This window comes from Lepidochelys olivacea, assembly GCF_965140295.1.
Source record: "Lepidochelys olivacea isolate rLepOli2 genome assembly, chromosome: 2".
In the NCBI taxonomy this organism is placed as follows: Eukaryota; Metazoa; Chordata; order Testudines; family Cheloniidae; genus Lepidochelys; species Lepidochelys olivacea.
Window position 1 is genome coordinate 8,983,138 of NC_140412.1, and position 14,612 is coordinate 8,997,749.

At 48.2% G+C, this 14,612-nt stretch overlaps 1 protein-coding gene across 9 annotated transcripts in view; it reads left to right on the forward strand.

Moving 5' to 3' along the window:
- The window catches only part of PTP4A3 (protein tyrosine phosphatase 4A3), a 169,937-nt gene that overhangs the window by 79,784 nt on the left and 75,541 nt on the right, over positions 1-14,612 (forward strand). Inside the window, exon 1 of one of the 9 annotated variants that reach the window (XM_084618697.1) lies at positions 5,457-5,543. The exons of 6 other annotated variants lie outside the window; for them this stretch is intronic. The gene's annotated coding sequence lies outside the window, so the exon portion shown is untranslated. 2 more of the 9 variants (XM_084618699.1, XM_084618691.1) reach the window with 2 other exon arrangements.

Consider the following 14,612-nt stretch of genomic DNA (forward strand, 5'->3'; position numbering starts at 1 on the left):
CAGTGGAATTGTTGTTGTAAACGTGTAGCCCCCAAGCGTAAAGTCTGCAGGGCACAAAGTGAAGATGTCCAGTACCATGGTGGTAGGGGCCACCTAAGAACGCAGAGAGATGCAATCCCTGACCCAAAGAACTTACAGTGTAAACGATTGGGACGGAAGGGCGGGACTCGCTGGGAAGCCCGGCAGGGTGAGCAAGTTGGAGTGTTTTCATTGTGGGCAAGCTGTAAACTCTAAGGTGGACGTACAGAGTCCGAAGGGTTCTGGGGGACGTTGTTGATTAGCAAACTGGTCTGGACGCAGCCCCGTGCAGAGTGGCTGTGACTCTCAGTGCTGCCATTCGGGGCTTAATCATTCAGGGGGCAGCAGGGCTTGTGGAAAAGCGTGCTTGCTGGCTCGATGTCTTTCTGCCCTCCAGACTCCCAGGGACCTCCCTCCATGCAAGATACGGCCCATGCCTGGCTTGGGAGCAGAAGGTGCTTTCTCTTTGACACCATCATTGCAGCTTCTGGATGAGATGCAGTAATTTTGCTCTTGACTGGCCATGTTCATTTAAAGAGCTTCTGGCATTTTTCCACCAGGGGAAGAGCCATGCTTGCAGAGTCTTCTGAGTTATTCTGTGAGGTATCGCTGCTCAGCTGTAGCTGATAGCCTTGTACTATGTGGTGCACATTGGCTGTTATTTACTAGTGTGGTAGACCCCGCTTTGTTTTAAGCAGCAGAGCTAGCATGGATAGGGGAACTGGAGAGAGATTTCCTGGGGGACAGGGGTTGGTCAAAGTTTTTTGACTTGCTGGCCAGCACTAACCATAAAGTTCTTTAAGCATGGTGCTTTTCTCCCCCTGCTGAATACACCAATATACTGTTTGTACCCCAGAGGAGTATCTTAGATTACCTACATATAGGATTCTTCATATCTTGCATTAAAGAGTGAAGAGCTCCTGTGAACAATTTAAACAGCTGCTATGTTCCCGCTCAGGGGGGGTTGACTTTCAGTGATGGGTAAAGATCATACCTGTGTATGTTTCTGAAGGTTGGTGAGCAATGAGCATAATTATTGCCCTCACGCCAGGCCTGCACTAAAATGTTAGGTTGACCCAGCTATGTCCCTGAGGGGTGTGAAAAATCCACTCCCCTGAGTGACATAGTTAAGCCGACCTAGCCCCTGGTTTAGACAGCCCTAGGTCGATGGAACCATTCTTCTGTCAACTTAGCTACCACTTCTCAGGGGGGAGAGCCCCTCCTGTCACTGTAGTGAGTGAACCATTGTAGCGGTTTAAGTGTAGACGTAGCCCAGAGTCCAAAGAGCATAGCCAGAGAGTAAACCGGCAGTGCTGGAAAAGGTGGGTTAATTGTGGCTGGTGAACCATTTGAATTTTCCCCCATGAAAAGTAGCCTATTTGACCAAGTAGCACAGTGACCATTAGCACTTACAGGATGCTTTCCACATTCATAGTTTCAGAGTAACAGCCATGTTAGTCTGTATTCGCAAAAAGAAAAGGAGTACTTGTGGCACCTTAGAGACTAACCAATTTATTTGAACATAAGCTTTCGTGAGCTACAGCTTATGCTCAAATAAATTGGTTAGTCTCTAAGGTGCCACAAGTACTCCTTTTCTTTTTGCACATTCATAGTGTTGTACAGACCTCAGCTAATGAGGTCTTACACAGTGTTATCCCCATTTTATAGATAGGGAAACTGAGGCAGAAAATGGAGCTATACCTCAGGCGCTTCAGATTCCTAATCTGATGCTGAAACCACTTAACCCACACTCTGCCGTTCCTCTCTCCCTTCTCTTGTAAATACCCTCCCGCCTCTACAGAGGAAACAGTCTGCTAGTGAGCTGGGATTCTGTGTAAAGCAACATCCCGAGGAGCCTTTGGGTGGTTCCAAAAGGTGCTTGGTGCCTGGGATGAGTAAGAGACAATGGTGTCAGAAGAGCTATAAAAAGCCATTGTTGCCTCCATTATCAAGGGCATTACAGAAACCCACAGGCCCATTCACAGTTGTGGCATGCAAAGCCTCCAGAGCAAAACTCACGCCTGGCATAGGCTGAAGCCCTGTGAGAAACTGATCTGTCCTGGGGGCACTGGGGAGACCCTTGCCTACAAGGTGTGGAAAGATTAACAAGAATACCAGATGGGAGCGAGGGACTTGATGACTGAGGGGAGTTATGGTAGGTTGTAGACAGGGATATGGCGCCGGAAGGGGTAGGGTATCATGTGAGCTCCTTGTCAAAATTCTGCCACTAAACTGGAATGGTTCCCCTATCGCTGGAACTCACCGTTCTTCTTTGCTTCTGTTAAGCGCTGTCAGAGATGACATGTCCCTGGGGCTCATAAAAATACTTTTGAAGAGCAGTTTTTATTTATCGTGCCCCTGGAACTGGTATGAGGGGAATTTTTGTTTTGGGTTTTTTTTTGCGGGGGTGTGGTGTGATTCCTGCCTCTGTAGCATCCTCACCCTGGGAGGGCACGTGCCTGTCCGCAGTCTAATTGGGATATTTTTGTGGGAACCCCTTATTAAAAGGTCAGCAGGGCATGAATAGTTACACTTCCCTTTTATCTTGAGGCTGAGGTTCAGATTCCAGCAACGGCTGACATTGTCCCTCTGATGGACACATACAGTAGATAAAATGGTATCATGGTCTCAGTCCAGTTCCTAGGGAACAAATGTCCACAATTACTACTGCGACTGGCTAGATCGGTTGGTCGTCGTGGCAGAAAGGCTAAGGAATTTGAATGAGCCCAAACACAGCTGCTTGTACCCACTGGTCAGGGTTGAGACATGTTGGTTGATTCGGGCCATGTGGGTGCTATGGAACTGTAATTCCCGCAGGGCAGGGACCTGTCTTTGTACAGGGTTTCCTGTGGAGTCTAATTACCGGCATAGTGAGAAGTTAGGATACTAACAGGCTCCAGCTGACAAAGCTATAACAGAAGCCAGTAGCTGAAAGCTGAAGTCTGCAAAATTCAGAATGGAAATAAGATGCCAGTTAACAGGGAGGGTAATTAACCATGGTAGCAGGAACAATGGGAATAAGAGCTAGTACCAGGGATTGTGGTGACTTTCCATCTCTGACCAGCTTTCTAAACAAGATGCTCGAATTCAGCCACAGGCTGCTAGGCTGGATGCAGGAACCACTGGGTGAAGTCCTCTGCCTGAATTATGCAGAAGGTCAGCGTGGATGATCACAGTGGTCCCTTTTGCCCTTCAAATCTGTGAATGGAGAGAAAACAAGAAGTGGGTGGTAGTTATTATGGTAGCATCTAGGAGCCCAAATCAAGGATTGAGGACCCATTGTGGTAAGTGCTGTACAAGGAAGTAACAAAGAAGACCATCTTGCCATAGAGAAGCAGAGACAATAATAGCTAGGCAACATGGTGCACGGATTAATTGGGCGACAAGCTTAACGAAAGGTTAAGGAAAGGAAAGGAATCACAAAGCATATTCTTGCTCTCACCAGGTAATTAGCCTCCTTATTTGGGTTTTATTGGGGTGGGGTGGGGCGGGGGAGACCAGGGCTAAGTTTGTTTTCTTTCATGGATGCCCTTTGGAAGTACGAAAACTCTGAGGTGGGGGAGACTAGCTGATTATGGGGGGACACAGAAAGTACGGCGCTATCTTCTGGAGTGGAGAGGTTGGCAGTATGAAGAGAATAATAGGGAGGGAACCTAGGGACTGCCAGACTGGTTCAGACCTGAGGTCCACCTAGCCTCGTGTCCTGTCTCTGATAGTGGCCAGCATCAGGTGCTTCAGAGGAAGGTGCAAGAAGGTATAGGATAATCTGCCCCCCACATTAGGTCTCCTCCAGGTCTCTAATACTCAGATTAGCTTTAACCCTGAAGCACAAGGTTTAACGTCCCTTCCACGGTTTATATCATCAGGGAGCGGGGAATGGGTGTGGGGTGAGGAGAAAGAACAGCGGTGGCCTGAAAACTCCAGCGTGTGCTGAAACTTTTCTGCCCTGGATTGGTTTTGCTACAGAACTCCCTATGGAACAATCTGCCCTTGGAGGTCAGGGACTGTGCAAACCAGTTACTTATTCACGCCTACTATGAAATAGTTTATTTCGCTACCTGTTTGTGTTTTACTGTCCAGCAAACATCCCTCCACTTCTGCCACCTCCACATGTTGCTGTCATTGTGGTTTCTTTGTTCGTGCATCAGCCATTGGTAGCACCTGGCACCCAGTGCTAGAGACGGTGGGTACCAGATTCAGGTTGCTAAGCAGGAGGAAGCTCTTAAAATAGAAACATTCCCTCCAATCTCGTTGTTGTTGTTGCACCTCTCTGAACTCCCCTCCAGTGTCAGTGTCTGGCGTTAACCTGGCTGGTAATGATCCCAGCATTCCAGATATGGCAGCAACCCAGAAAGACACTGAAGCATTGAATTGACTGGGGGAAGATGGGAAATAGGTCATATGAGCTCCAGTTTTAGGGCCAACAGGAAGTGCTGATGTCTCCAGCTTTGATTGGAGTCACCAGCTTCTCCCAGGGCCAGGAAACAGGCCCTGTGGAATGTCTGCTCCTCATAGCTTGTTCCCCTTCTAGGTCCACCTGGAACAAGAGAGCACCCATCTCGACCATTAGGTTCCCATCAGTCCGTAGATTGTGGCAGGCTATAGTCTTACAGGAAGGATCATGGCTCCAGCCCCCAAAGTATTTTTCATTCTGCCTTGTAGCCAGTGGGAAAGTTTTCCAGGTCCTGATAATCCTTTGTGCTTCATATAGTACCTTCCTTCAGATGATCTTGGAGCACATTACAGAATTGAATGAAGGGATGAGCCTTCCCTGCAGTCCTGTGAGATGGGCAAGTATTGTGACCCCCCAGTTTAGAAACACAAAAGCTTAACCTTTGTGTGCTTCAGTGATGCAGCCAAGATGGTGCAGGGAGCCTGTGGCGGGGCAGGGACCTGAGCCCAGATCTCTGAGGGCCAGCCCCGCAACTCAGCTACCAAACCAGCCTTCCCTTTGGGTTTGACACCGCAGACTGGGGGAATGGCTCGCTTCCTGACAAAGGGGAGAGAAAATGGAGTGATCTTGGGTGCCCCCTGCAACGTTCCAGAGGGGAATAGTTGGGGTGGGCTGAGGGGAATGGGAAACCATCTCAGATTCTCCCTCTTCTTCTTCTCCTGCTGAAAGCCTGATGTGTAATCCACTTGTTTGATCTGGATCAGCTTCCTGCAGAGCTGGTACCTACGATGAAATCCAAGCCACACTAGCGAGCTTTCCAGTCAAGCCTCTTTTCGCAGCGCCTCAGGCTTTGGCGCCATGCCAGGGCAGAACTGGAGCTCTGCGATTTGCAAGGCAGCCAGCTTAAATGATTATATTACGATTCCCTGTGGAGTTGGCCTCTCTTCCCTCCCCCACCGCCCCTCCTGCTCCGAACTGGCATTTGAGATCACTAATTGAACCCAGACATCGCAGCGCTCAGCAGCAGGGAGCAAGCTGATTCATCCTCTTCTTCCCCGAGCCCTGGGTTTGCTTTCTTTCTCGTTCATTGAAACAGGGGCAAGGGGCTGCCGTGGTTGTCTGGAGGCTGACGGTGGGTCTGGAAGCAGCTTGGGCTACAGGCTGAAGGGGTAACTAACCACTGCCAGCGAGCACGGCTGGTGTTTCTAGCTCAGCGTGTGCATTAGCTTTCTCAGAGTTGCCTTTTTCTCTGTGGGTTCCCCCCCACCCCCCTGTTCCGTAACATTTATCAGCCGTGCTTGGAATCCAAGTCAGGGAAACCTCGGATATTGGCACAGCCTTTGAGTGCTCCAAGCTGCTGGTGGGGGATATCGCAGAAAGTCAACCCCGGCTCTCACTCTGAGCGAGGCCAGGGGATAATTCATTCTGGCCTCCCCCACCTTGTGCGCACAGAGGAGGAGTCACAGCCTCCAGTGCAAGTGAGTTATCTGCAGCTGATTGTTAGCTTGTACTCACTGTCATGTCTCTCTTCGCATTCAAAGGCTGAAATATTGAAAGCTTTGTGGCTCCTTGCGCTGCCGTACGGGGCTAATTCTTTCAAGCTGGAGTCGTTTAGTGCCACGTGGGAGAGGCTGATGTGATGCATGCCGTGGTTGTGAAAAGTAAATAAATCTTTAGCAAATTCTCTCAAGTATCCAGATGTACAGCAATGCAGGGAAAGGGGACTGCTAGCCATACATGCTGGCTGTCCTTGGGGTAACCTTTTTTCCTGACTATGTCTTCAGAAGTCAAGTAGTTTGACCTTGTCATACCAACTTTTCTAGGAGAAGTAGAGCGTTTCTGTTGCATTCTCGCCTGACAGTTGACTGATCTGTCTTCCTGACAAGTGTATTTTAAATATCGATCCAGAAATGCTATGCTTTTTTGTGTCTATGTAAAGGTTTCCTTTATTAAGCCTCTCAGATAGCGTTTGGTGCAAACTCAGATGGTTGGTACTGGGAGTACAGTCTTCATAAAACTAAATTAGTCAGGGTCATGAGAGCTTCTTGTGTTGGTTGTTTTGTATGGATTTCATGCCTGATGCTGGGTTTCTGGTTTTTTTGTTTAAAGAGTCATGCTCTCAACATCTGTGGAGGGGAATATTCTCAGCCTCCTTTGTTAATAAGGAAGCTGTGTGCAGACAAGAGCTCTGCTTTCATGCCAAGAGATGCAGAGTTACCTCTCCCCCTAGAGGAGATGGATAATCTGACCCAGTTGCCTTGTAGGTTGAGCATTTGTTAGTTTTTGAGCTGTTCCCAGGAATCCAGCCTGGATACGATAAAGGATGTGGACAGGCAAGCAGTGACTGTGATTGGATTACTGCTAGACATCCAGAAGTCTGGCATTACACATGGCCAGCCGTGGGCTTAGCAGCTGAGGCTGCTCAGAGTGGCTTTGGGCAGAGGCGTTGCTGAGGTTTAGTAGATGATATTGCAGAAGGACTGGGGGTCTGGAGCTAATTGTTCACTGTGAGGCTTTCGTTCTTTGCGTTCTGGGAACTGGGACGCTCTCTTGCTGGCTCTCGGCAAACTCTGTTGATCTCTCTCAGAGGAGTATGAATGATCGCCTTCCCTGCTGGGGATATTGTGCGGGTTAATGTTCGTAAGATCCTCTGATGAAAAGCAATGGATAAATGCAAAAATGAGCACATAGACAACCCCGTGAGGATATACAAGTGCAGCCTGCTGCCATGAGCCTCCAAGCCTGGATCCACAGACTTGGGCTCACGGGGCACGCACCACAGTGCTAAATAAGGCCCTGCAGACGTTGTGGCCTGGGCTCTGAAGCCTAGAGAGAGGCCTAGCACTGTGTCTGTCAACCCAGACATGGAAGCTGGCTGTGCAGACATACCCTTAGAGGGAGCCCACGTTCCCCAGTTTCAGACGGACGTGATGGGCTTGGTGCGATCTATACGTGAAATTCTCTGGCCTGGGTTATGCAGGAGGTCAGTCAAGGCAATCGCAGTGGTCCTGTCTGACCTTAGAATCTACGAAAGCTCAGCAGAGTATTTAAATGTGAGCCTAACCAGCATCCCAGCATTCACCCTGAAGCTAGGTACGTGTTTAGGTACCTTGCTGAATCAGGGCCTTGGTCTCGCTCGGTTTTTAATCACCTTTTGCAGGTTGACATTTCTCCTGCTCCTTCCTACCAAGAAACTCCTTCCCCTTGGCAGTTCTGTGTAATGGCGAATATTTGAATTCAGTGGTGTGGAGTTTTCGAAATGCACGGACAAGGCCTGTTGGGAAGCACAGCTCTCTGGTGCTTTGCCCTTAGTTGGCTTTGTAGCTGAGCCACTTTAATGCGCCCTGCGTGCCGTGTTCCATGCCTGCTGACTTTCTCCACCTCCGCTTCTGCACTGGGGCCACTAGCATCCTAGAAGTAATGTGCTGATTCACACAGGATGTCCGACCCAGTGATGGGAAGTGGTGCCAGGGGTTCTGGGGTGGCATAGGAGGACCAGGGGTGAGTAGCAAGGAGGAAAGGCGAATGGGTCCTGCTCTGGAGTCGGGGGCATAAAACTCTCCTGTGTTCCTTAATGCCAACAGACCATCCTTTGGAACAGTGTCGCTCAACATGCCGTGCGCACGGTTTAACAATCAGACGAGTGCTATGAAGCCGGCATGTGCCTCGCAACCGTGGAACTCTCAGTGCAAGTTTGTAGACACATTCTAATCTAGATTCACAGGCTCCTTGCTGAACTCCAAGAAAATAAAGGATTTAATCTGTTGGCCACCCAGTTCTTAAGGAAGGAAATATGGTCTAGTGGGTAGGCACTGGACAGAGAGTCAGGAGACCAGGGATCTGTTCCCAGCTCTGCCATTGACCTGCTGGGTGACATTAAGCAAGTTACTTCCTCTCTCCCCTACTGCCTTCTACCTGTCTTGTCTATGTAGATGATATGCTCTTTGGGACGGGGACTGACTCTCAGTGTTTGTACAGCATCTAGCATAATGGGTCATTGTTCTCCCTGGGGGCCTGTTAGGTACATAACAGGTAATAAAATGTGTGTTAATGATGTGTGTTCTTCAGAGCAGATAGACAAGTCTGGATTTTTTCATTTTCCCGTGTCTCTGGGCTGTGGCAAGCCATGTGTTAGAATTCCATGTACTGTCAAGGCCATTTTTATTAGCTGTCCTTGCTTGGTTAGACAAACTGTTGCTAGAGAGCAGCTCTTGGAGTGGTCATCTGCGTCAGCACAGTCAAGGGTGGCTTGTTCTGTGTGTTCATTCTTGATTCACACAACAGTAATGTCAGGACTTCCGGACTGTGTAGCTTTCATCATCGCTTTGTTGCAATAGCTAGAGTGTGCGGAGGCAGACTGGCTAGATGATGCCATAGATCAGCGGTTCTCAAACTTTTGTACTGATGACCCCTTTCACATAGCAAGCCTCTGAGTGCGACCCCCTTTATAAATTAAAAACACTTTTAAATATATTTGACACCATTATAAATGCTGGAGGCAAAGCGAGGTTTAGGGTGGAGGCTGACAGCTTGCGACCCCCCCCATGTAATAATCTCTCAACCCCCTGAGGGGTCCCGACCCCTAGTTTGAGAACCCCTGCCATAGACGAAGGGCTTGTGTAACTTTGGTAACTTACCAGAATAATCTCTCCCAATACAGATATTTGGGTGTTTCCAGGTGGATGTGTTCTTATTCTGGGATAAGAGTGTCCACACAGGAGTAGCTACTTCAGTAGATTTCCAAGTGTAGACAAGCCCTGAGGCTGTGTACGTAAACTCTCTGCTTTCCGCTAAGGGCAGAAACCCCTGTAGTTCAATAAGAAGTAAAGAAGTAAATGGCAGTTGACAGAATTTTCAACTTCTCTGGGCTTCAGATGCATTCCATAGCAACTACATTGAGGTGCCTCAAACAGTGCTCTTCTGTTCTCCTCCCCTGCTCCTTCTTGCACACCTTACCTAATAGCCTACTCATTCCCTTCGATTCAAAGACCTCTGCACTAGCACCAGACCTAAACGCTGCATGAAGTCCGTCTTTACATCTGATAGTTGTTTTTTAATGCTTCCTCTGCCCTGCAGAGCATAGGAGTTAATTGCAAGATTCTCCTGTTACACCCCGTGCAATGTGTGAGGAAGGAAGGGTTAAATGAAAGGGGCGCGCATGGAAGCAAGTCTTCGCATCATTGCAAGTCAAGCTGGGCCGTAAGTTTAGATCGAAACCATTGGTTAACAATTTGCACTAACAATAGTGTCTGCATCTCCTTACACACTAAGTGGAGTTGAGTTTATAGTGCAAAATGTATTGCTCTGTCCATTGGAGGAAAACTGGCCGTCGGTGGGATATGATGCCTGTGGCTGTTGGGAAATGTGGTCAAGGTAGCTGACTAAAACAGGATCACGTGACCAGTCTGGGGTCTGTAGTTTTTAACAAATAACAGGTCAGTTGGTAAGTGTGGTACTGTGGAAACTCTGTGAAACAGGTGTCTGTCTTAAGTACTCATATGCCTCCATCCCAATCACTGTGGTGTCCAAACCCCTCAATCCTCACAACACTAGGTGAGATTTGCTAGAGCCGTTAGCCCCATTTTACAGATGGGCAACTGACATGCAGACAGAGTCAGTGAGTTGCCCAACGTCACCTGTGCCCGAGCTGGGACTTGAGCCCAGGTCTCTTAAGGCTGGTGCCCTAACCACTGGGCCATCCTTTCTCTCATTTGGAAAACTGTTTGGTTGCATGACTCCCCTACCATCCCTGCAGGATCACAGGCCTTCAGCAGCACTCTTCTTCAAAGGACACACCTCCCGGTTCTTATTGCCTATTGGGACTGGTCACCTTGATCGAAACTCTCAACCAGGAATAGGCTTTGCATTTACCCTGGGAGGTCCATCCACTACCATCCTGTATGTTCTGCCACCATCACTTCCTGCATCTCAGGCTGGTGACAGAGATGTGGCCACGTCTTGCAAAGGGAGACAGTCTGTGGTGAATTCTTCATGTGCATGCTAGATCTCTGTATGTGTTCCTGAATGACACTCCCTAGCCCTTCTCCTCTTCCTCCAGCAACATAGCTGGGTTTGTCGCTCTCTTGCATGCTTATTGCTAGAGCTGGTCAATGTCTTTCTAACAGTTTCAGTGAAAAATGGCCTCTTGTATTCTAAATAGAAAGTTTCATTTGTCTTAAAAATGTCCAGTTTTCTCTGCCATCCACCCCCCCGCCACCCCTCCAAAAAATTCTCTAGTTTCCAAAAACTCTCTAGGAAACCCCACAAATTTACATTTCTTTCAAAAATGTTCATGGCAAGTAACAACAGCATTTTCCAACCAGCTCTACTTATTTCTCAGGCAGCTTCTTGGAGGCAGACGTACCTACACCGTGTGCCTCTTCCTTCCCTCTACTGACTGATGCATTTGTCCTACCTGACTGTCCGATTGCCTGGTGGCTCGGGCTTTTGTTAAAAGAGAGCGAGGCCCAAATTGGTGACACTGATCTGCTTTTTCCGGCCGCTTGGCAGCACTGCACCTGGGCCAGTCTCCTCCCAGTCATCACTTAGAGATCTGTGTGCAGATGTTGGGTTGTTTTTTTCCTCCAGGCCTTTCATCTTTAGTTCCTGCTTCCTTCCACACCCTTACTCCCACTGGGAATTTCTGAACTTTTTTTTCCTTTGGCAAGCCCCTTGCTGTGGTTATTGGTTGTAACCGGTACAATCTCTCTCCCATTGTCAGATTCAGTTTTTCTCAGTGGCGTTGGAGTCCTGGCTGGGCAGGAGGACTGTGATGTCTTCTGTAAGGTCTTTACACAGGACCTCTTTCTGCATACCAGGTCTGTCACAAACTTGTGTGTATACATCCCCTCACCTTCTGTTCCAGTTACAGTGGTTTGTCATGTGCTGCTGTTGCTTTAAGTTCTACTGTAGCTGACCTTTTGCCGTTCCTTTGATCTGCTGCCTTGCATGATAGGTAAGAATGCATGGTCAGGATTTTCAAAAGGGATTAGCAATTATGGATGCCTCAGTCTTTTGGCTGCCCAGTTTGAGACCTGGGATACTTTGGGCACAACAGGCCCCATTCATGGTGTCACCAGCTGAATACCAAAAATCACTAAGCGTTCTTTAAAATCTTGACCACACTCCAACTTTCAACAATGTCCTCCCCCACCTTTGCAACTCAGGGCACGTCTAAGCGACAAATAAATCCTGCGGCAGAGGGAATCAGATTCCAGGTCACCTGAGTCGGGCTTGTGCTACAGGGCTAAAAATAGCAGTGTAGACATTCCCGCTCAGACTGGAGCCTGGCTTCTGAGATCCACCACCATCACTAAGTTTGAACCTGGGCTCTATCCATAGCGAGAACGTCTACACTGTTGTTTTTAGCTCTGTAGCAAGAGCCCGAGCCAGTTGACCCGTGCTCTGAAACTCATTGCCATGGGAGATTTTTGTTGTTGTTGCAGTTTAGGTGAACCCTAAGGCACAACCAAGGAAAGAATCCTGTCCCTTCCCCCGTCCCTTTGATCCTCTACCACTGATTGTTTTATTTCTGGTAAGATTTTTTTAAGGATAAAATGTAAAGTTTGTTTAAAGGAAAAGCATTTTATAAAACACCATAGGAATAGAAAAGTTTTTATGACACACTTCAGCTAAGTTTTGAGAGTTTGGAGATCAAAATGTTCTTGGGAGGGCAGGGCGACAGAAGGAATACATAATGCTAGTGTCTGTGAACCAACAAGCGAAATGGACTGGAAACTAGGTGAAACTGACCAGTCTTGTTCTGCTATATAAACTGAACCAGGAGTGGAAAACAAGCAAATGGCACAGTGAAAATTCAGTTAAAATCTGTGGCTTTTTAAAGGAAATAACTAAAAAAGGTAAAGAGTTTAAAAGTCTTGACAATGTAATTAATTTTTGTGGAATTAGCACATGTAGAAATTCCCTCCAAAGAGCCATTTAAAAATAAATCTGGCTTATAAAGTGCACTTTTCTTCTTTTTCATGACTTTTTTTTTTTTTTTTTTGGTTATAAACCAAAACCTGAATAGGCTTTATCAATTCTCCACCTTCTGTTTCGCTGGGTAATGTTCAACTTCAGCCATCTTCACTGAGATGGCTGAAAAGAAAAAAACAAAACCCCCACCTATTCTCTCCTGTACTAGAACATGCCCAAAGGTGAAGTGTGAGAATTTTGTGCCGTACATAAAGTGGAGGGGGCGTGAGGGGATAATCTCTCCCCTTTTTAAGAGCTGTAGCGTAATACAGATTCATTTATCAAAGGAAATCTGTGTCAATTTCTTTCCAGTCTCACCTCTGTCCTGTTTTACATACCCATTTTTGAAGAGAAGAGGCTGTGCATGGTGGTATGTCATGTGTTAGTGTTGCAAAGCTCTGTGGAAGTAGACCAGACCTCTTGTCACACCAAGATGATGGTGGCATTTCAGGGCTGTTGGCGTGAAAGAGAACTGCTCTCCGTTCAGTTTGTTTAGAGATGACAGAAAAGTAGCAGATCCTTCAGCTACTGAAAAACCTCTGGTAACCAAGGGCAACTTGGCAACTTAGAGAAATGGGAGCTTTAAGATGTAAATTAGACCCTTCAGCTGGTTCCCCAGATGGGGCGAGAACCTGTCTCGCATAATTCTTTATTCATTTTATAAAAGAAAACACAGAAATTCAGATCCCCATCCAAGTTGAGGAGAGCTTCCTATTCAGAGAGTTCGGTACAGCAGTTCTGTTATCAAAAGACCCTGCATTTGCATCTACGGCATCGAACAAAACCTCACCTACTCTGTACAGAGCTGCGGCAGGCTTTTCTGGGACTGTTCTCCAGACTGTCAGTAAGTAACGCGAGCCAGACTACACAAGAGTTTTGGATTAAATGGCTCTTTTGACGCTTTGCTAGAAGCATGTATCGAACGATGGTCGTACCGGTGGGAGTGTGCGAACTCATTAGTAATAAGTTTTAGATAGCTGTGGGTATCTCTCTCCCTCTTCCCTGTTTGTCTGGGGGATCCATAGAGATCAGATCAGAGACCGAGGTTTGACTGGTTTGGAGTAGTAGTGGCTGGAAGCTGTTACAGGCTGATGGCTATTTGGTGGCTTGTGTATAATAGTACCTCTATCTTATATAGCTCTTTTCATCAGTAGATCTCAAAGCGACTTACAGAGGAGGTCAGTATCTTTATCCCCATTCTACAGGTGGGGAAACTGAGGTATGAGGCAGGATGTGGCTTGCCCAAGGCCACCCAACAGGTCAGTGACAGAGCCGGGAATTGAACCCAGGTCTCAGTGCAGTGCTGTACCCATTGCCTGGCTGTCTCTGTCTCTCTCTTGTGTGTAGGTGTGCACAATCCCAGCAGGGTGACCGAAGCTCAAATGGTCCAGCCCAGCAAAGCCTAACTGCCCTTTCGTGCTGGCGTGGCTGGGGTAGCAGCGGGTGTGAGGAAGCATGCCTGGATCTGCTCCATGCTGTACATGTCCTCTGAGCTGTCTTCTGTCAATGGGTCCTCCTGAGCTGTGCGAAAGGCCAGGACCCGGAACGAGAGTCGCGGTGTCTCTCTTGCCCTGGGGTTAGATTAGAGAGATTGCTGCCTCCCTGGCTCCAGAGACTTCCTGAGCATGTGTGTGTGGGGGGGGGGGGGAAGGATGGTGACCAGGTCCAGCCCCCGCACCGGGGTCAGCAGGCACTGCCCAGCTTGGAGAAATGGGAAAACACCATCCAGACTCTGTGCCATTCATGGCTGTTGGAAGAATGAGGGTTCCATGTGAGGAATCACCTCCGGTGCTCGTTCCCGAAGTGGGGCCAAAGCAGCATGCTCCAGAAAATTAGCCTGGCATTCATCATGCCAGGCCCGGGAGTGCTGCCCCAAGGGCCCTCGGTGGATGAGCCAGCATGCTGCCGAAGGGAATTCAGGCCACCCCTGAAACGTTGATTTAGAGCCTCCCCTGATGGCTGGTGTTGGGATTCAGCTGCTGGAGTGACAACTGGGCCTTGCACCTGGAGCAGATTGGGGCAGCCCTAGAGTGCTGGGGACCGGTGAGAGTGGAGCTGTTGGCTTGCCAGCATGGGGGTGAGCCGGGGAAGAGGTGGGGGGGAATGACTCTGGTTGCGGTTCAGATTTAATTTCATGCTATTAAGCAATAATGCAGGGCCAAATGATGCCAGCTTAAACCAGGGCTGAATTTGACTCCCGGCTGATCGCTTTGCATGGCGCTAACTA